This window comes from Patagioenas fasciata, chromosome 11, assembly GCF_037038585.1.
Source record: "Patagioenas fasciata isolate bPatFas1 chromosome 11, bPatFas1.hap1, whole genome shotgun sequence".
NCBI classification, from domain to species: domain Eukaryota; kingdom Metazoa; phylum Chordata; class Aves; order Columbiformes; family Columbidae; genus Patagioenas; species Patagioenas fasciata.
Window position 1 is genome coordinate 16,015,566 of NC_092530.1, and position 20,388 is coordinate 16,035,953.

Here is a 20,388-nt window from a genome sequence, read left to right on the forward strand (position 1 = left end):
GCTGGAAATTCTGCAGGAGAAATGGATGTTAGTATATTTTGAACGGAAATTGTTTTGTGGAATTTGTCAAACACTATAAATTTGGAGAAGAATTTAAGTAAAATGCATTTTTCCATAGGATAAAGACTGTTTCTGTCAAAGCTTTGCAGCTAAAGACTAACTGAGAATGAGAGAAAGGTGGGATACCCATTCTGCTACCACGGCTTTTGAATAATATATGCCCGTTTGACAAGCAATGCTCACAGATCATCTTGCAGAACAGAATATGATTATGATATGAATATTACTTGGAAAAGGAGAAGACAGATCACCCCATCATTCTGAATAAATTATTAGAGCAGGCAAAGGGAAAGGATGACATTCTGAAGGTCTGTCTCTGTTCCATGGCAATGAGAAAAGTGCAGAGTTCCTTGTGATTCCAGGTTTTAGGATCCCTAAATGTCTACACTTGTGTTCCACAAGCATTTGGCACAAATTTTCTGTTTTCTTCAAGGCTCCTTTGTAAAGATATTTACTATTAAAACCTTTTAATGTGCTTATGTACTTCCCCCTCCAGTCCTTCCCCTGCTTAAGTTACAACTGGAGGCTTGTGATCAAAACTCAAAGTTGTTCTGTACTAAGATAGTTTCAGATATGAGTGTACAGTTTTACATCTAGAGCTCAGTTTAAAGTGAGGAACCGAGAAGAAGCACTGAAGTCATAAAGAGAAAACCGGGCACTGTTATTAAAACTCTTCATTATTGCAATGCCTGTTTGCTAAAATGCTGAGATACAGCTCTACTTCAAAAACATCAGCGAACAGATTACACAATCAGACATTTTATTATGCTCCTTAAAATATTACTAGATAACTAATTCAAAAATCTCCAAAGGAGTAAGAAACAGGAGTATACATCCTCCATGCATTTTATTACTTTGCCAGAAGATGCAGTCTTACATAAGACCTCTGAAAAGACGACAGTATATTTTGCAGGATATTGCAAATTTTTATAATCTCAATAGCAGGGGTCTGTGAGAAAGGATGGTCTAGCGAGTATGGAACTAGCCTAAGGCTTGCAATTGCCACTTCTGCATCTTTTCTCAGAAACAATTTCGCGTGTGAAATTGGAAAGTGACTTATTCTCATTGTACTTGAGTCCTGTAGATGTGGAATGGGACTAATAGAGTTTTTGTGTCTCACAGTGTGGATAAATTATAAATGATTGTGAGGTGCTCAATTCTACAGTAAACGCATGTGAAGTGTGAAGTATACCCAGGCAGGGACAGTTAATGTTATTTGGATAATATCAAGCCAGGAAGCTTCACTGTCGAAGCAGGCCGAAGCTGCGTTTAATAATTGTATCACTGATTGCCGTTGTTTCAGTTATCTAGTGCTTTATATTGCCAACGCATTTACATTAGTTTTATTTTACCAGAAAAACAGTTATACCGAATTATGGCAGTCTGGGTAGCTCATGGATTTTATAAACATTTTTAGAAAATGGTTGCTGTTTGAGCTTAAGGACAATGGAAAAGAAGAAATATATATATATATATAAAAGATGGTGACATTTTAAGCAATAGAGAAAATTTTCTCAATAAAGCCTTTCTAAGGAGCTCCAGGGATCCAGGAGTTACATGTTATCTTATTGAATGGTGCAGGTCCTACATACTTTGTTCAAGACAGAATTTCCTTCCTCTACCTCCCGCTGGAGGAGATGGTTTCAGTGTTTTCTTTCTTAGTTTTCTTGTGGATCGATTATTATTATTTCACTCAGCTGCCAAGGCTTTGCTTGTCTGAAGACTGGAACTTGCCCTTTTTTTTAAATCAGTCTTTTTAATTTAAAAGGCAAGAACATACCAAACTAAACATGACTTCAGAAAAATACTTTGTTGTTTTTTTTTTTTTTTAATAGACAATTATGGAGTTTATTCTCTTATGATTTCTACAAACAGAAACTTGCATGCTAGCATGACTTACTCTCAGCATCCATGGAGTTAAATCGTGAAACCAAGCAGAAATGGAAGGAAGGTATGCAGAAGAAACTGTGAAAGTGTAAATGGCAGATGGAAGCTCAATTCCCTTGGAAAGTGATTTCCATATCTCACCCAATAACTTTTATGTTTGATTGAGTCAATAGGAAATAGCCCGCTGCCAGCATGGCCAGTCTGCAGTTTGCTCTGCAGTGGTGTCAGTATCGCTGTGTGAGCAGTATCAGGTGTTCTGGAGGAACAAGCAGCTTCAGTGCATTTGAAGTCTGAAGAAGGATAGTTGGGAACCCCTTTTGTTTATGAATTACTTAATAAGAAGAGAGCTCAGTGCAGTGACATTTAGCACCCACTGTAAACATTTGTGTGGGACACAAGACCTGGTGTTAGACAAGTTGCTGGGCTATGACATCCATTTGCTCTTCTGCTTCTGCTGCATGTGAAATACTTCGACTCCTATAAAATTCTGTGTAAAACATTATATATGATACTTGAGTCAAGTATCAGGGGACACTTGGTGGTTCTAAATCCCAGTAAATTAATTCACCTTGTCATCCCTTCTGGGCAGAAATGCAGAAAGTGATATTTAAGTAGATTTTAAAATAGCAACAGTATTTTTCTTCGTATTATTGCCTTACACTGTGTGTCAGATACGATAAAGAGAGAAACATGTCTGTTTGTGAACATGGCAATGTCTTTGAACAAATCCAGATAACTTCCAAGCTGACAAGTAAGATAGACAAGTGTCAAAACCTCATAGACATTAAACTAGCAGGAAAATGTCATATTCTGCTCATTTCCACATCACGGATTTTACTATATGCTTAGTTATTAGGAAAGAATCAGGTATATTTGGGGGTTTTGACAGAAATGTTTAGAACAGATGGATGGATTAAATTTGTCAAGTGAAATAGTCCCATTTTAATTTACTGCCATTCAGGCTGTTACAAGAGCAAGGAAAATTTATTTTGCTTTTTCTATGAGGAAGAAAATTAAAAGCTAAGACAAAGGTTATTTAATTAGCTGCGTAATTCTTAGTAATAAAAAAAAATCACGTGCTAAACAAGATAGCACAAAATGTTGTTATGTCTTGAGAATAATCCAAATGAAAAATTCACATTGTTAAAGGTTTGAAAATATATAAAACATCTAATGAAAGTAACATAGTTACTTTATAGCCTAGTTATAAATATTATGGAATTGCTTATGGAAGAAATAATTATAATAATAAAAGTGTACCTTTCAAATCAGGAATATCCTTACTTGTGTTCAGTCTCTGATTTTTCCAGGTAAGCTGTGGAGACTCTCTTACACCACTTTTCCACAAGCCTTGCTCTGTTCTTGTGATGGTCTGAAATTTTCAGCTGGCTTCAGTTAAAAGCCAAAACCAACCAACCGAACAAACGAAAGACCCAAAACCAACCAAACAGAAGTACCACAAACAAAAACCACAAACAAACCCAAACAGAACCCGCCACCTATTATAGTTCTAGAAATCCTGAGAATAGTCTTTCAACAGAATTCTGCTGTTCTCTTTTGGCACTTATGAAAGACCTTTGTAATGAAACATGCAGATCACCCAAGTCTATTCTGCATTTTTTTTGCAATTTTTATGGGAAATATTTTTCTTTTCCATATATTAGCTGGAAATAATTACTAAGCTTTTAGTGAAATATACGAGTATTTTCAAATTAAGATTTTCCTTAGAGTGATGAGAGTTTTTCACACTGATATGATAACAGTTGTACAGTCAGGTTTCAAACAGACCTTTTCCCAAAGCAGTGTGTTTTGCAGCATTCAATTGTGTTCTGTGTTTAAAGCAATTTGTTAAAATCACACAGAATAGTAACACTTTGTAAACTTATTTGCAAAACAGTATATTTGCAGTTTATAGAACTGCACACGCGAAGCTTTTAAAACAGACTCCGGCTTAGTCTTGATTGTGAACTGTCTTTTTCATAGGAACTCACTTATGTAACTTGTCTAATGTAAAATGAAATAAATCAAAGAGACTATCTCGGAATTTTATTAATTCATTTAGAGTTTGAATAGTGTTTGTTTGATAAATCCTCAGCTGCAGATTGAATGTTTCTTTATGGATTACCATTTAGTTTAGATAGTCATATAATTTGAATTAAATTCCATGATACGGTCATCTGTATTCACAAAGAAGGTGGTCTGCAAGCCAGACTAAGAACATCAGGCCACACTATTTTGTGCTGTGACTGACAAAGAAACCACTTAACACAACCACTCTTGCAAAACACATTCAGAGAGCACATTCACACATTCCCCCAAGGTTATCTCTGTTTACAGGCATCAGAGAACAATGCAGCCTTTAAAAAAACCCACATCTGTTATTATTTTTATTGCAAAATTAAAGATGATGAATTTGAAAGAGAAGAATTAAGCACATTATATGCTATGACAAATCCTTTCATTTACTTTTACCCATTAGGAGCATACATAGGAGCAGCCAGTTAAATTAAAAGCTAATAAAAGTCGTAAAATACTGAACTTTTGCATGACTTACTGAAAACCTGTCATAGAAGTGAACATCATAACCATATATGCAAAAAAGATCTCAGAAAGCAAGTAGGTGCATTACGTGATTATTTGTGAAACAGAAGCGTATGTGAAGCCCTTTTTTTTCCCTATGGATTTGAATGTTACTTAGCATTGTATCCTGTAGTCTTCTGTAATCTGCATTTTCCACTCTTTTTTGCACTGTCATTGTTTTCCTTATAGAGTTATCTACGTTCTGACTGAACTCTAATGACCTTTGATTTCAAGAACAGCTTTATCTATACGAAGGGCATAAAGACAAACTAGGCCAGTTTTGGAATGATACTGAATGCAGCATTACTTGGGCACAAGGCTCACCGTAGTAGCAAACACTACACTGGTCTTAATCTTAAATATGTAAACAGGAGAATTTGAAGGCATTAAGGAATTCCTGCTGCCATTGCTATGAACATGTCTGGATTAACGATGGTTGGAGACAGCAGGTGACACTGCTGTGCTTTTAGCCACCCAAATCTGTTGGTGCACACCTTAGGGAGCTGTAACCATGGGTGAACAATCAGTGAGCAGTTTGTTTAAACTGAGCAAGAATTAAGTGGAAAAAAGTGTGACAAAACTGAGAATAATTTGAGTTATTTTTTGCAGAAATGTGTCTGTTTGAAGGAGCTCTTGCCAGCACCACATTTGTGATCGAAGTGTGAAATGGATATAGTCCCTGTGGCCCCGGTGTGGAGATGCTGGTGCCCCAGGCTGTGGCCACAGCAGAGAAGCAGGGTCAGGTGTGAGGCAGCATCTGAGTTGTCCTCAAGGAGCCACTTCAGCTTTCTGCTGAGTGAGAGAGACCAACTGTATTAGTGAAGGCAAAGTCTAGAGGAAGAGACAATTTCTAGTCCTCACTTCAAATAAAATGGAGTGGGACTGAAGTCCAGACGTTGCAGGTGAATGCTCTCCTCACCAAGCCTTCTGGCGGTTTATGATGAGCTGCTTCTTCTTCCCTGTTTCTGCAACAATCTTGGTTTCATTCTGACAAAATCTAAAAACTTCGATTTTGTTCCTATGACAATTCTTGTTTTGCAGCCCAAATATATTCCATTTGATAGGGTTACTCAATTTTGAAAGCAAAAGACAATACGTTATACTCCTCTCTGATGCAACTGATATCAGAGGACTAATATTTGGTCTCAGTGAGTTGCAGCAATGTACATATTTTCAATCCAAAAAGACAGTTTTTACCAGCTTCTCTCTTTGGATTTTTCATTGCTTATTGTTTGTCTTATTTTTGTTGTAGCGCTGGAGGGGATAAGCACACAACTCATCCCTGTGGAGAAAGACCCATTTCACAACGAAACTGAAGCTTGTATATAAGGAGTGCCCCTAATGTGCAGTGATTGCTAATGGGCATTTAGCCCTCAACATCACATCAAAACTTGTTGAAATAAATTATCTCCAACACATAAGATGTGGGCATTTCAACACTCTTCAGACCCAGTTCTATTTTATTGCAGTACTTGCTCAAGTAGATGTCCTGAATTGACTAAATTTCTGTCAACTCCCACTGTGGTGAAGTTGAGACAAACAAAACTTTTTGATGCTACAGTGAGTGCTTTTTTAAATACTGGGGAGGATATGGACAGTTATAATTATGATATTGTTACATAAGAAAATGGTTATATAGAACAGCAGTCAGTCTCCAAAAATTAAAAGATGAAGCTTTAGCTGGACAAGATCAGTACTATTCATGACAAATTGCATTTCACTGGAAGACTTTCTCATAAGATTTTGTAATGATATATGCCACAAGTGTACTTGGTAAATACAAATTTCATGTATTTGTTAAGGATGCATTCAATCTAGTTCTGTACCTAATGCTAGATTTATATGTTAATAGGAAAAGAAGCATTCTGCAATGCCAGAGAGCCGTCAGTGGAGGGGTCACTTGGAGAACTTCTAAGATGAAGTAATTTTTTTTTTCAGTTCCTTTGTCAGTTTTTACATTTTGTTATTTTTATGTTACAATTCAGTGTTAGAAGTCAGATGAAATGCTCAGAAACAAACTGTCACTTAAATGTAAAAAAAGGAGAAGTCCTAATAGTGATATGTTTCCATTTTTAAAAAGTTATGCCAATTAGCAATTTCTGATAGAAAATTGCTTTTTTTTTTTTTATGGGATATAGCTATCTAATATTTCAGCTCTGCTTAGATTTGACTCATTCACTTTTCACTAGTGCACCGTCAACTACAAGACTGTGTTTAATGCTGTTTTCTTCATTATTATGGGATTTTCCTTCTGTTATACTGTGTGGAAGAATTTTTGAGGATCTTGTACCCTGTGCTCGGAAGGTACCACGGTCTGAATACGAAATCGCTGTTCAGTGTATCTGACACTAATAGATGTAAGAGGAGATAAAAGGTTTCAACAGAATGACTACAGATTGTGCCTGGCCCAGGTGCTGGAGACACAAAAAAGTGCAAAGCTAAATAAATTTTCTGCCTACTTCTGTCAGCCCCTTCTGTAATCCCTGTGATACAGAGCAGATAGAAGGAAGATTAGAAGCATAAATTGGCAAGTGGCACCTTTTTAACCATGTTGTACAGTAAACCAAGCAGGCCTTAGTTTTGGGGATTGGTTTGCAATTGATTTCCTCTCTGACTAAAAGCTATTTTCTGTTTTAATATGTTTTTCCATTACTAACTCCCAATTTTATTTTTCACAGAACTTCCAGAAAATAACGTGGTGGTTTTTTGTTTGTTTGTTTGTTTGGTTGGTTGGTTGGTTGGTTGGTTGGTTGGTTTTTGATGGGGAATAGAGCGAGTTCTTAAGGTATCTGAAAAAATGCCACTGGTAGGAAATGGACAGTTGAAAATCAGCTTGTTAATTCAGGATTCAATGAGTTTGTTTAAATTCCCTCCTTTCCATAAAATGTTGGGTCTTGTACTGTGTCTCAGACAGATCAACTCACGGTGGGCTGGGGAAGTTGCTCTGTTTGTGTGTTGCAGATGTCAGGAAAATGAAGAGCTGTGCTATATCATACAACACATTATAAATCCATGGAGTGAAAGTGCTGAAAGAAGGCAGCTATTCAGGTTATGATGCTATACTTCTAAGACAAGATTAATCCATGAATGTGTATCATATAGACGTAGTGCTGATTATACTGTCAGAAAAAAATACTTTTTAGGGACAGATCTCCTTTACTATCTTTCCTATTTTTCTTTCTTTCTTTTATGAGTAGGCTACAACACCATAAGTCAACAGATTCTGAATGACTGTTTATGAATATAAGTGGAGTTAGACAGAGGCTGGATTTCTTCTGGCATACTGTGAGTACTGGTAGCTAGTTACCCTTTCTAGTACTGTCCTATCTAAATTATCATCCTTGCTTGTTTTGAAGAACTTGGTGTTCTCACAAATACGATAAACAAGAAAAAAAGCAATGATACTTTTACACTGTGTTTATTCCTCAAAGAAAGTTTCAGGGGAAAACTTAAAAATGCTGGTTAGCAGAAATAAAAAAAAAGAGAGACTAGTAGAGTCTACCTGTAAATTTAAATTTTCAAAGCGTTGCCCTGATATATTTGTTACTTACCTTTGACTGTAAAAATTAAAAGCTCATTTTTTAGGTAGTAACATTGTTGTCTCCACTTACATAATTCTAACTGAACTGTTAAATGCTAGAATTATTTCCATTTGCAAAATTTAACTCTCTTCCTATTTTTATAATTGAAAAAATGATAAGAATATATAGGTGTGTAATTTTAGCCCCACTATTATCACAACAGCAGGCCTTAAACTCATGTTGTGAGAATTTATCCCTTGCAAACTACTTCAGTAAGGTCACTTACATCTTTGTTTCCTTTGGTGGCAGGTATAATTTTTTTGGTCATAATTTACATCATGTACTTGCTATATTGCTGTTTAATTATAAACAGGATTAATTAATTAATTAGAATTTTCATCTCCATAGATGATACTAAGTTCTTGCAAGCCTTCTAATGTTATTCTGTTGAAGTAGATGAGAGATTTTTTTCAAAATATCTATTTTTGTGAAAATCCAGTGCTCTTTAGATCTTACCTGTAGTTCTAGTTTCATCTGCCAATGTCATACATAGTTTTATATTGATTTCATACTTTAGAACTCTTGTGGCTCTGTTTCAGGCCTGGTTTGAAAAAGACAAGGCTAAAATGTAACTGGATACCCTTTCTATCCTTCTATTTCAGCAATTATTAACTTGGACGATTAGAGGACTTCAATCTACTGCAATCTGAATTGTGTGAGTAGCTGTTCTATGCAATATTTCAGCTCCTTCAGAATCAGAAAAGCTTAAATCATGAGCTACTTATATTCTTAATGACACTACATGTATGTGGCTTGCAAAATTTCTCCTGAGATGGAGGAATGGTCACAGGATTTCAAAAAGGGAATTTCAGATTTATTCTGATCTCATTACTGCAGAGTGAGTTTAAATTGAAAAAAAAAAAAAAGAGCTGAACATGAGCCTTTCCATCTTTAGCTGAAAATTTCAAGAAAATGAAGTTAGTGTTTCTGACTTGATCGTGGTTTTGAACAATAGTGTATCAGTTTTTAAAGTCAAGAAAATCTGTTTCTTACTGAATTTTGATGTGTTGGCTTGTTTAGCATCTAAATTACGAGGTACTGGTTTATATTTCACATTTTGGTATTGAGACTTCTTAAGAATGAAGATTTACTGCAAGTACCTCAGGAAGGCAAAGGATTAGTTGTGTACTGCAACTGTGCCAATGTGTAATATAGTATTTTTAACCTTAAAATGAAAATGAAAAGTGATAATCCCTTCCAGGGATTCCTTACTCTGCTTGAGAGGTAGGGGGTTCCCCTTTAAAATTCTCTGAATCTTGTAACTATTTTGGAGCACTGGGTTTGAACCTCTCCTAAATACTTGTCACACCAGCAGTTATTTACCAAAGGACATTGTCTCATATGAATTGCAGGGAGCTTCACAGATGTTAAGTTAGAATGGTCCTGAAGATGTTATATAGTCTAACAGAGCTGAGGGACGGGAGGGTCAATAATATCTAAATAATTTCAGACAGATGTAACTACACCGTTTTGCCAAAATATCAACAATCAGGATTTTGTTGTGGGTTGTGTTGGCTTTGGTGCGTTGGTTTTTTTCTGTTTTTTCTGTTTGTTTGTTTGGTTGGTTGGTTGGTTTGGTTTTTTTTGTTTGTTTGTTTGGTTTTGTTGGTTTGTTTGTTTTCCTAGGTAACTTATTCCAAGGTTTTCCTAAAACCAAACCCTGGTGCAAATAAAGCATAATAGTTGTAGTCTTAATAAGGTAGATATATGGTACAATTGAGCACAGACCTGGAAGGTTGATATTATCCTTTTATGTTCTTGACCAGAAAGTTCTTTCAACATTTTCGTGGTGGCTATAGCTTAAATTTTTCCAGTTGTTTGCTTGTCCTTCTTAAACTTTCTTAAGTAGACCCAGTTCTGTGATATTGAGAGTTTATCTAAAAAGAGGGTAAACTTTATCTAAGGAAAACCCCATAATAGCGAGTAGATGATGAACAATTTCTTCTTGAAAAACATTGTGAAGGTTTGTACAAACTGTTTAATAGATTGTTCTGGTCTCTTTCCTCAAATTAAATTTCTCGATTGGATTGCAGTTTCCTGATACTTCTATTCTGCCCTTTTACTCGATTCCACGTTTGACCATCTCCAGTCTACTGTGACTGTACTGCCTTTCCCCGCTCTCTGAGAGAGATCTGTCTGCTCTTTAAAATTCTTTTAGCTGCTTCTTTATACTGAATTTTCTCACTTCTTCAGCATTTGTTTATAGTAGATTCTGTGTATATATAAAGTTACTTTGGTTTATATATCTTGGTAAATTCATGACATAAAATTACCTGAAATAATATCTATGTTCAGTTTCACTCCAAGTATCATAATAGGAAGTTCACAGTAATATTCAGTTAGAAAAATATTATTCCACTTTTTAACACAGAAGAGTGCAAGGCTTAACACTGTCCCATTACACAAATCTCAGGCCCCATAATACTTTTGTCAACCTGTTTATAAAATAGACAGGTCAGTTGCCAACACAGTAAATCAAAGGATTAAAGATTTAATCTTTTAGAGGCTTTGCTCCTTAGGATCTACAGTCAAATGATAAAGTCAATTACTTTTGCTTTGAATGGCGAGTTCCTTAATTGTGCGTGTCAGGAGATGTAGTTTGGAGAACAGATGAGAAATAAGTTAGGAATAAAACAAGAACATGCTTGATATATGTAAGCTTGATTAAGGTACGTCACAGAAACAAGGCAACGGACAGCTTTGCTTCTCTCTGTGACACATGAAGATGAAATAAAAAGCCAATTATATACAGGTCATGAATTACTCATCCAGCAAGGACAAAAACAAAGTGAAAAAGCTGTATACTCTCTTGATATCTGTGCTTTTCTGATAAACTCAGTTTTGTCATTCCTGATTTATACAGATTTAGTGATAAAAGAATGGCTCTAAATACATAAAGCCTATTCTAAAACCTTTACGTTTTTGTTTGTTAATGTTATGTGTGTCTGAACACACATGAGATGAACAGTTTTATTTTTAATATTCATGTAACAAAGTTGGTCAGTTCTTGTTGGTAAAGTATGCTTTTTTGGAATGACAGGAAAAATCAAAGTGAAAGAAAGTAGTCACAAGTGTGGTGATTTCCATACCAAAATGCACCTGCTGAAGCACCTGTAATTGTTGGAATGGGCTGCAATCACCACGGGGCAGGAAAGGGCACCAGGCTCTAAGAGTACATGCATGTGGGGTTTGTTTCCACACTGCCGGATGCCCTATGGTGGGTGGGATATCAAAGCCTATGGAAATGATAAATATATTCCTAATATCAGGTCAATAGGAGTAGATGGATCTGCATGTCTCCAGTGGACTGATCCTGTTGACAAGTGGGTTGTAATGGGTACAGGTACTCACTTCATCATTCCTCCAGGGAGGTAAAATAACGTCCATAAAAAAATCCCAACCCTGTAGCATTCTTGAAACCTAATTTACGTAAGGAAAGAAGCTGTTCTGGTCGGTATATCTAGATACTCATTAGCATTTAGCTAACCAGGTTAATTTATGAAACTGGAAAAAAAAAAAAGTGAAACAAAAGCAGAGCTAATTTAATGACATCTCTATTGGCATTGAGTATTTCCAGTCTGCACATGGGCAGATGTTAGGAGATTCTATGAAACCGCTGCTGAGAATCAGTTAAGTTCCTGAAAATTTCCATCTCATTACATTTCTATGTATGGAAAGCAATTTCTTCACTGTAGATAATAATTTTATTAACACAGCTATTAGCACTACAGACTCTGACAAAGAAACAAGACTGTTAAAGAACATTTTCTAAAAATAAGCAGATTTACATATGTTACAATAAACTCATAACTAACCTTTCTTAAACATGAGGAAAAGAAAGAAAGGACCCCAAATGAAATAAAGAAATAAAAGATAATATTTTCATGTTACTGTTATCAACCTCTAAAGTTTTGTGATATTTAGTATAAAAAAAATGTGTATCTCAGTAATATATCCTGTAGGTACATTATTTTTTTCTGCCATTCTTCTGAATTCCTTATACATTTTTCTCTGGGGTTCAGGGGAGTAACACATGATAAATCGCGTCTTCAGGTAATCAATCATAAACACTTGATGTGGATGATTCAGGAACAACACATATAGTCAAACATTATAAATACAAACAGTTCTGCAAATAATAATGCTTAATGTAACCACAGAAATTGGGATATTCCATAAATAAAGAAAAAGGGTTTCTTTCCCATAGAATTCAATCTGATCTGAAGGCAATGCTGAAAAGCAACCAAGAATTAAAATGTGCCTTCTCAGGACCTGATTCAAAGCACATGGAAATGAACAAGAGTCTTGTGGTGGCCTTGGATGAGAACTGTCAAAACCAGAAATGCTCCTCATGAATTTATACTTTCTTAATTTCCTTTCAGGAAAACACAGTGGCACAGAATAGTTCTTTCTATCACATCACGCACATACTTCATTAGTGACTAAAGTTGTTTTCCCTACACCTCTGCTTGGCAGGGGATGCTTTGCTCTTGAACCTTTTTTTTTTTCTTTTTTTTTAGAAAATGCTAAGTAAGTGTAGAACAGTACAGATCAGTGGGAGCAGAATTGAAGCGATTGACTGAGGGATATAGGTAACAGATATTGGTAAGCTAGGTGGAAAAGCTTTCAGACATGAACATTAAATAATAAAACAAAGCAATATGACGCTATTAGTCTAAAGTCAGGAAGAGCAAATTGTCCTCAAATTGTCCTCATATTTACTTTCTTCCTCTCCCCGCCCCTTGCAGAGGTTTCAGAAATAGGTCCAAGCAATCGATTCAGATGCTGGCAACATGACCTAGGACTTGCATGCATTTTTGTATTTCTAGAGAAATCCCTTTCAGATGTGTGCCTTTATATTTTCAATGTAATATGGAAGTTTTCTTCTACATCAAGATTTTTATGTGTATCTCTTTCCAACTCTTGTATGTACTAATCAGTTAAAGAAGTGTGGTTAGCAAATGCAATTTCCATTTATTCTCACTTGCTTACCACTTTATAGCAGTGCATTTTAAAGTTATAAAACACTGGTCAAATATTCTGATTATAGGTGTTGAAATTTGTTGTTATTAAAACTCAAGACCTCCACAAACTAGCAGCATACACTAGGGGCAAGAGAACATAAAGCTGAAAACAAGGGTAATTTGTTTCTTCCAATTCTGACTAAAGTGTATAATGCTTTTTATTTTCCTATGAAATTCCAGAAATTAAAGGCTAATTGATGAGAAGGTATTCTTTTCTGATATGTGAGAAATATAGTGAAATGACTCTATATGTTTGTTTACACCTGTATGTGCACATACGCACACAAACACAGAGACTCCCAAACATATATTCACATGGTGCTAACAACCTAGACTACATAAAAAGCAAGGAAATACAAAATTCAAGCTGTTTGCTTTGCCTTATCTGTTTCCATTATGCATGGTAAATATTGCAGATCATATGGTCTATGAAATTGCATGCTGTTTGTAGGCTCCCTCAGAGTTTTGCCACAACAGGGGATGCTGACTTTTCCAAAGTTTTTTATTTAGTTGGACTCTTAGTGATATCAACATATGGGGTTTTTTCTTTTAGGATGTCTGAGTTTTGAAGGAAATAGAAAGCACCAGTGTGTAATAGTGGGAGATTAGATAAAGAGGTTTGATATTGCTTGTTGTAGGAACCATTGTCTGCTCGGGGTCTGGACCTCAGTGTGTACATATGGGTTCCCGCAAGTCCCAGGGCAACTCAAGATTTTTCGTATTACAGTGTTTAGACTCTAACTGACTGTACAAATTTTCCAAAGAGAACTCCCTTGTAAAATGAAAAGCAACTTTTCAAAAAGCTGATACATAAAACTATTCTCTGAAATTCTATTGGGGTGGGTGTGGTCTGTTAAATAGCTGGATAGCAATACGTAAGGTAGGAATAAAAGATAGGAAGAAGAAATTTGTTAGTGTTATCATAGGAGATCTTTACAGTAATATAGTTTTTAAATTATTTAAGGGTTAGGTTTTGATTTAAAGCAAGAAGTTATTTAAGGCCAGCATTTATAAACAGGAGACTTATTAAGAAAGCAGGTTCATTTCATGTGCTAAGCATGTTAGCATTAATGTTATTTTTTGAAGAACATTCTCTTTGATAAGGGCACATAGATTTTTCGGCAGAGTTAATAGAATTACGGTACACAAGTAGGAATATCCTTTGGCTGGTTAAATACCTTATACTGTTATTTTCTTTGAATGACCTTAAGTTCAGATAAGATTAAAATTAGCACTGAGTGTTACAAGATAGATATATATATATATATATGTATAAGATTATTTGTCAATGGGATAAGTCCAGCTGCAGTTGTAGCAGAGGCCATAGTACTGTGGGCAGTCAGATGAACTGTCCTGGCTGCTGCTTTGGCTTAAATAAGAAGTTAAATTCTCAGTTGATTACTATAGTCCTTTTTCAGAAGCTGTGTCAGACCTGGTGATTTTACTGTTTGTTTAATCACTCCCTGACACATCTTAAACCTGAACCAGTTTACCAAGCCACCACTGATAGTAGATTTACATTTTTACTTGGGTTGATTTACTCAAACAGGCTGGTTCCTAATGACGTATGAAATTCAACCTGCAGAACTGAGATTCCACCTCTGCAGCAGGAGGGTGGGTTCAGTTAATAATTGCCCTATATTTTAAATGGTGTTAGTGGTAGCTGAATAAACCTGAGGTTTTCACTTTGCATTTTGGGTTCCTGCCCATCCTTTTCAAAAGCTAAATTTCATACCTTGTTTACATTGTCCACCTATGATTTTGGACAGAGAACGGTATCATTTTCAGATGGATGGACATCAACAGTTCCCCTCTTCATGCTGATTGTTCATTGCACAATCAGTCATTTTCCATAAAATATAAATATGTAACATATTAACATGCTATGTTCAACAAAAGAGAAAAAGCAATTATTAAAATTATGGCTGTATCATTTTAGAAAAAAAAATCGTCGTCTTATGGAACAGTGAAAATTGGAAGAGCTCTCAATATATGTGAATAAGGCTGACAGTCTCAAGAGAGGGCTTTTTTAATTAAAATCCTATTTTATTTTAATGAATCAATACTAAAGGTTCCTACAATTACAGTTCTTTAATCTTATGGATTACAGAGAAAGGAGACAGCTGATTTTAGCTTATCATCACTGCACACATTTTAAAAATTCCTCTGCTTCCCCCTTCTTGCTATGGGTTCTATAAAAATATTGAAGCCCCTGTACACAAATTAGGAAATAGTTTGATTTTTTTTCTGTCTTATGGACATTCTCTCTTTTTAGTAGTAAAAATATCTGCATATTCGATTTTCTTCTGAACTTTCCAGCATTGCACAGCCAAACTTGACAAAGGGATTTTTTCACTGAGTTAGTTTCACTGACTTCAAAAGCATTATGTCAAAGTGTGCATCAAGTCCTGGACAAATAGCTAAGCAGAGAAAACCTTTATTTCAGAACTGGTTTGGGGCTGAAAGTAATGACTTCAGCTCCTACTGCGCAATTCACTCTTGATGGTCGTAACGCCACTGAGTACACGCTATGGTAGTAAGGAGGATTTGCCATAGTGGCAGGGTGGGGAAAAGTTTTGCTAGAATTAGAAGTGGTACAAAACTGTTTATACTACCTACTGCATATTGTATTCACATCTCATTTGCAATAAATGTATGGGGAGTGAGGAAAGGCTAGAAAGTATTATAATTAATTTCTCATATTTTATCTGGCTGAAGAGCTGAAATGGACTTCTCTAAACTTTGGTGTTCTCATTATTTCAAATATTTCAGGAAATGCTAAAAATAAAGGATATTTTCCAGCATGCTGCCTATAGGCAAACCACTGGTACTAGTGCACAGTTTGGATGAGCAGCCTTCATGCAAATTTTGGAAAAGCTGTGCTTGAAAGCATCAACAGCTGCTTTCAAAACAAAGTTAAAAATCTAGTTCAGAAGAACAGCACTGATTGTTCACTCAGAAAACATCAAAAGAAGGGTTTCTCTTTGCAGTGGTTTTCTGCATTTCATCCAACATAGGATTCATTACATCTTTTTATCTGTGGCAATAAAAATGGCTGTAGTAGTATGAGATTAGAGACAAGTTACCTTAAAGATTAGAAGTCAGTGATGCTGATCATTGATGCATCCCCTTGAATATGTAATTGCAGCAGATGTAACTTAAAAGGAAAATGTGGCAACATGTTTACTGATGGTTTTGCATTAACAAAATGGTACAGAAGGCTTAAGGCTCAGCTGGCAGTCCCAGTTCTGGTTCTGGATGGCTGGTAAAGAGGACAGAGTGCTTACTAGGACCATTACTGTATTTGCTACCCATGTTCCAGTTTCTGTTAATTCCACTTATGATAAGACTGTAGCATCTGCTCAGCCTTTATTAAATTAATAAAAGCCTGTTCTTGCTTTGATAGTGCCACTAGAAACAAAGATTGTACCATCCCTTGGATAGTGACATGAATCACATCACTTGAAGATGTATTTGCGTTGTACCAGATGTAAGAGGCAGCAATTTGCTCATGTCAGATCATAAGAGCAGGAGTCAGTTTTCTGAGTTTTGGTCCTATTTTAGAGTGGCATCCTGTAAAATGTAAAGAAAGCTTCTTGCAAAAGATATACTGAAAAGAAAAAAAAGGATGGCGGGTGTTATTATTAGTATTTGCTGAAAATTTGAAGTGCAGCAAAATATACCAAGTGTTGCAATGTGTTCCAGTACATCTCATAAGCATTTTTGAGTAGTGCTTTGATCTTGAGCAGCATTTGTCCTTAATGGGGAGCAAGAACAGCAACTCTTATCTTGCAGGCAATTTTACACATGTAGATTGTGTGAAAAATCCAGGTATACAGTCAATGACTTTGAAACATTATGCTGCTAAGGATGAACTTTTAGAAAGTTCATATGAAACTCTAAATTACTTTTAATCTTCTCACTTGGAGGATCGGAATCTACTTCAAGGGAAAAAAATAGGCAGATGTTGAAAAAAACTTGGTTTTTGTTTTTTTTTAAGAAGGCCTAAATATTGTGGTCTGCAAGTGGAAATGAGACCAATATGTTATTTTTTTCTGAAAAACTTCTATGGAGATTGTTTGAAATTCTACCCAGATATCTAGTGTCAGGACAGTATAGAACAACATACCACAGACACTAAAAATTTAATAAGTGCACAGTTTCTGACTAAGCATAATTTATTCTAAGAATAGCCTTCATTAATTTTTTCTCCCTCATTATTAATATATTCTCACTCTTCCCAGAACAGAGAGGAGAGTGCTGTTTGTGTATCCTGACTGCTACAGCAATGCTGAAAGACACTTTAAAGGAGAAGATATTTTTCAGTACTTACTAGCTGGACTTTGCTGCAGTGAACCAAACGTGACAGCAGTTTTGTTCCACCTGCAGCCCCAACTTCACCCTGGCCCATCATTCACAGGTAGTGGTATTTTGTGTGTACCTGGCTTCACGTTGCTGCAAGCAAGGTGCAAACCGGAAGCTGGTGTTCCCAGCAATCCTTGATTTGATATCACCCCTTCTTTTAGCAATGAAATTCATACACCTTGTTTATGAACAAAACCTCATGGTTACCCCATTATGGAAACTACTTCCTCTACATCTACATCAAAAAAGTGGCTTTTTGCTATTTTGGCCACTGATTTGATTACCTTTTGTACCTGCTCTAAAAACTGGCTCCAGCCGCTGAAGCGTTGGAGGAGGTTGTTGCAGAGAGAAGGAAACAGACGGTGCCATCGATCTTCATGACTCCTGATGCACATGACTACATTTCTCCCTGCCTGAGTGGCACATACAAGGTGATTAAATAATCAGCGCTATTACTCTGGAGGAATATAAATCCCCGCAGCAGCCACTCAGAATGCCGCGCTCTGGTCTCTGAAGCAGAAGAGACGAGAGGCAGCAATGCCCGTTCCAGGTACAAAACAAAACACAAAATGAATTCTTGGTCCCTGTGTGGGCTAATGTCTTTCAACTCTTTTACTTGTTTGTCTCTATTACTGCTTACTCATAAAATGGTTGTTTTGGTATTAAGTGAAATTTACATAGCAGTATATCTTAAATGGGGTGTTCTATATCCTGTAGTTTAGTAGGGAAAAAAAAATGGATTGACAATTCCCCCAACAAAGATGGTTTTATTGGTATGTTTAGCATCATCCTTTAATATTTATCCAGAGCATGTTTTAAACTTTTAAACCATTTTAAAAAAATTAATCAGGCAGAACTCCAAATTCAGAACATAAATTGATTTTGAACACACATGAATCAACCTGCTTTTATTAGCAACGTGCTAGGCAATGAAAGCAAATGCATTTTACATGTTGCTGTATGTATAAAAGTATTAGTAATGTCTCCTATAATATTATTATCAATTACAAACTGAAGATGGTGTTAAACTGACTTTTCTGATGTCCTTTATCCTGATGGCAGAAAATGCAGCTTGTACATTCAGATAACATGAAAGTCACATTATATCTTCTCGAAAATAGACAATCCAGTCAGTTTTATTCAAGAAAAAACAAACAAACAACTTTTATCTGCGTCTCCTAATTGCTCAAAGCTGAGAGTTTTGTACCGCCAATATGAAAATTCATTTTTAAAAGAAGGCAAAATATTTATTAGGAAATGAACTAGCTTAGGGAAAAAAAAAAAAAAAAAAAGAGTTAAGATGTATTTATGTCTTCCTATAGTTTCAAATGTAATTTTTAAATTTGAAGTAATTTTAAAGTAATGTAGCAACAAAGTAATGTAGTTGTATTATTTGTTTAGTCTAAACTGCAACATAAAATTAGCAGCTGAGGGAAGATGGAAACAAAAGTGCAGTTTCCAGCTTAAAATTATTTGATTGTCTCAAGTTACCACTTTTAGAAAGCCACAGGATTTAAATAAAAGGTCCTTGGGAATCTGATTGAGTTGTAGCTGTCTCAGGGCTGCTGTACAAATAGTATATTGTCAGAAACTCATATATATATATATGATATGCTATGTTTTTACTTCAGTCTGCACCTCTTAAACTGACCCATAGGTAGTATAAGTAATTTTTTTTTTTTTTGTCTTTCTTCTGTTTCTATCTATGGGAAATGTACTTTTGTCATTTAGAGGCCTCTAATATCCTTTTGGTGCTTGCTGGTGTGGAGGAAGTGTTGGACTAAGACCATCCTATGCTGACAAGAAGGTATAAGAGAAACTTCCCGAAAAGACTTGTGCCAATATAGCATTACTTTTAAAAAGCAAATGCCCTGCATTTTTCTGCATTGGGACTACTGGTATTTGATAGTCAAAGTATTAATATTTTAACACATTTTGAACGTTAGAATACTTGTGCTTCCTCCACGCAGAGAAATCATCCTTTTGGCTTTGTGTCCTGATTTTCCTGTGGTATTTATGCACTTTCTTGATTTTTATTTATTTTATGAAGAAATTGATTGCAGAATGGGTAACTAAAAATAGATGTTTCTGAAAACTCTTCAATCAAAACATAGTGAGAAAGCTGCTACCAAGATAAATCAGTAACTTGTACTGCCTTTCTCATCTAGATCTTTCCCTCTCTTGTGTATTTAAATCTGCTACCTGTGAAGTTAAGTCTCAGCTTGCAATAATGTACTGGGGGAAAGCAGAATTAGCCTCCACACCTGGCATTGCAGGTAACTATTTTCTATTTTTTGCCCTAAAGGTGAGTTTTGCATGAGTACAGCAGAGTTTGCTTGCTTTCGTCTTGTAGCAGTGGAGTTTTGCTGACAAAAAAAGGTTAATTATCAACAGAACAGTGGAGATTTCATTAATTAATTGATTCAGACATTGTGAGTTGTTTATTTCTGTTAGCAGGAAAAACAAAACAAAACAAAACAACACAGTGTTTTTCTTTAGCTTAAAAAATATATACATATATTTGTTTTCCTTTCTGGTCTGTCAGCAAAGTAAGAAAAATATTATGTGCCTGACTTTACTTTGAAAGTAAAAGACTGGTTTATTCCCATGGCTATTCCCTAAATAGCTGTCTTTGGCTGAGAGTGCTAAACACAAAACCTAGCTATCACCTAGAATTTCTGCAGTGTAGACATTGTTCATTGGAAATCGGATGATACCATCAAACTAACTTCCAAGCCATCAAAAATAATTTATCAGGCCTAATCACATGCTTGTTTATATGGATATATCTCCTGTTTCACTGCCTACCAAGAAGTGAATGGCTCCATCAGTCTAGTCAATACCATAATCCTCTGTAAGAAAATACAGCTTCAGAAAATAATCTGTATGTG

At 35.6% G+C, this 20,388-nt stretch overlaps 1 long non-coding RNA gene across 5 annotated transcripts in view; it reads left to right on the forward strand.

Moving 5' to 3' along the window:
• LOC136106144 (uncharacterized) overlaps positions 1-19,916 on the forward strand; it is a 474,182-nt gene extending 454,266 nt beyond the window's left edge. For 2 of the 5 annotated variants that reach the window (XR_011740870.1, XR_011740874.1), the window contains exons 11-16: positions 6,380-6,448; positions 7,725-7,812; positions 8,711-8,763; positions 17,377-18,047; positions 19,229-19,304; positions 19,666-19,916. This is a non-coding gene — a long non-coding RNA (uncharacterized lncRNA). The remainder of the gene's footprint in view (positions 1-6,379; positions 6,449-7,724; positions 7,813-8,710; positions 8,764-17,376; positions 18,048-19,228; positions 19,305-19,665) is intronic. The other 3 variants (XR_011740872.1, XR_011740871.1, XR_011740880.1) reach the window with 3 other exon arrangements.
• Positions 19,917-20,388: the final 472 nt, after the last annotated feature.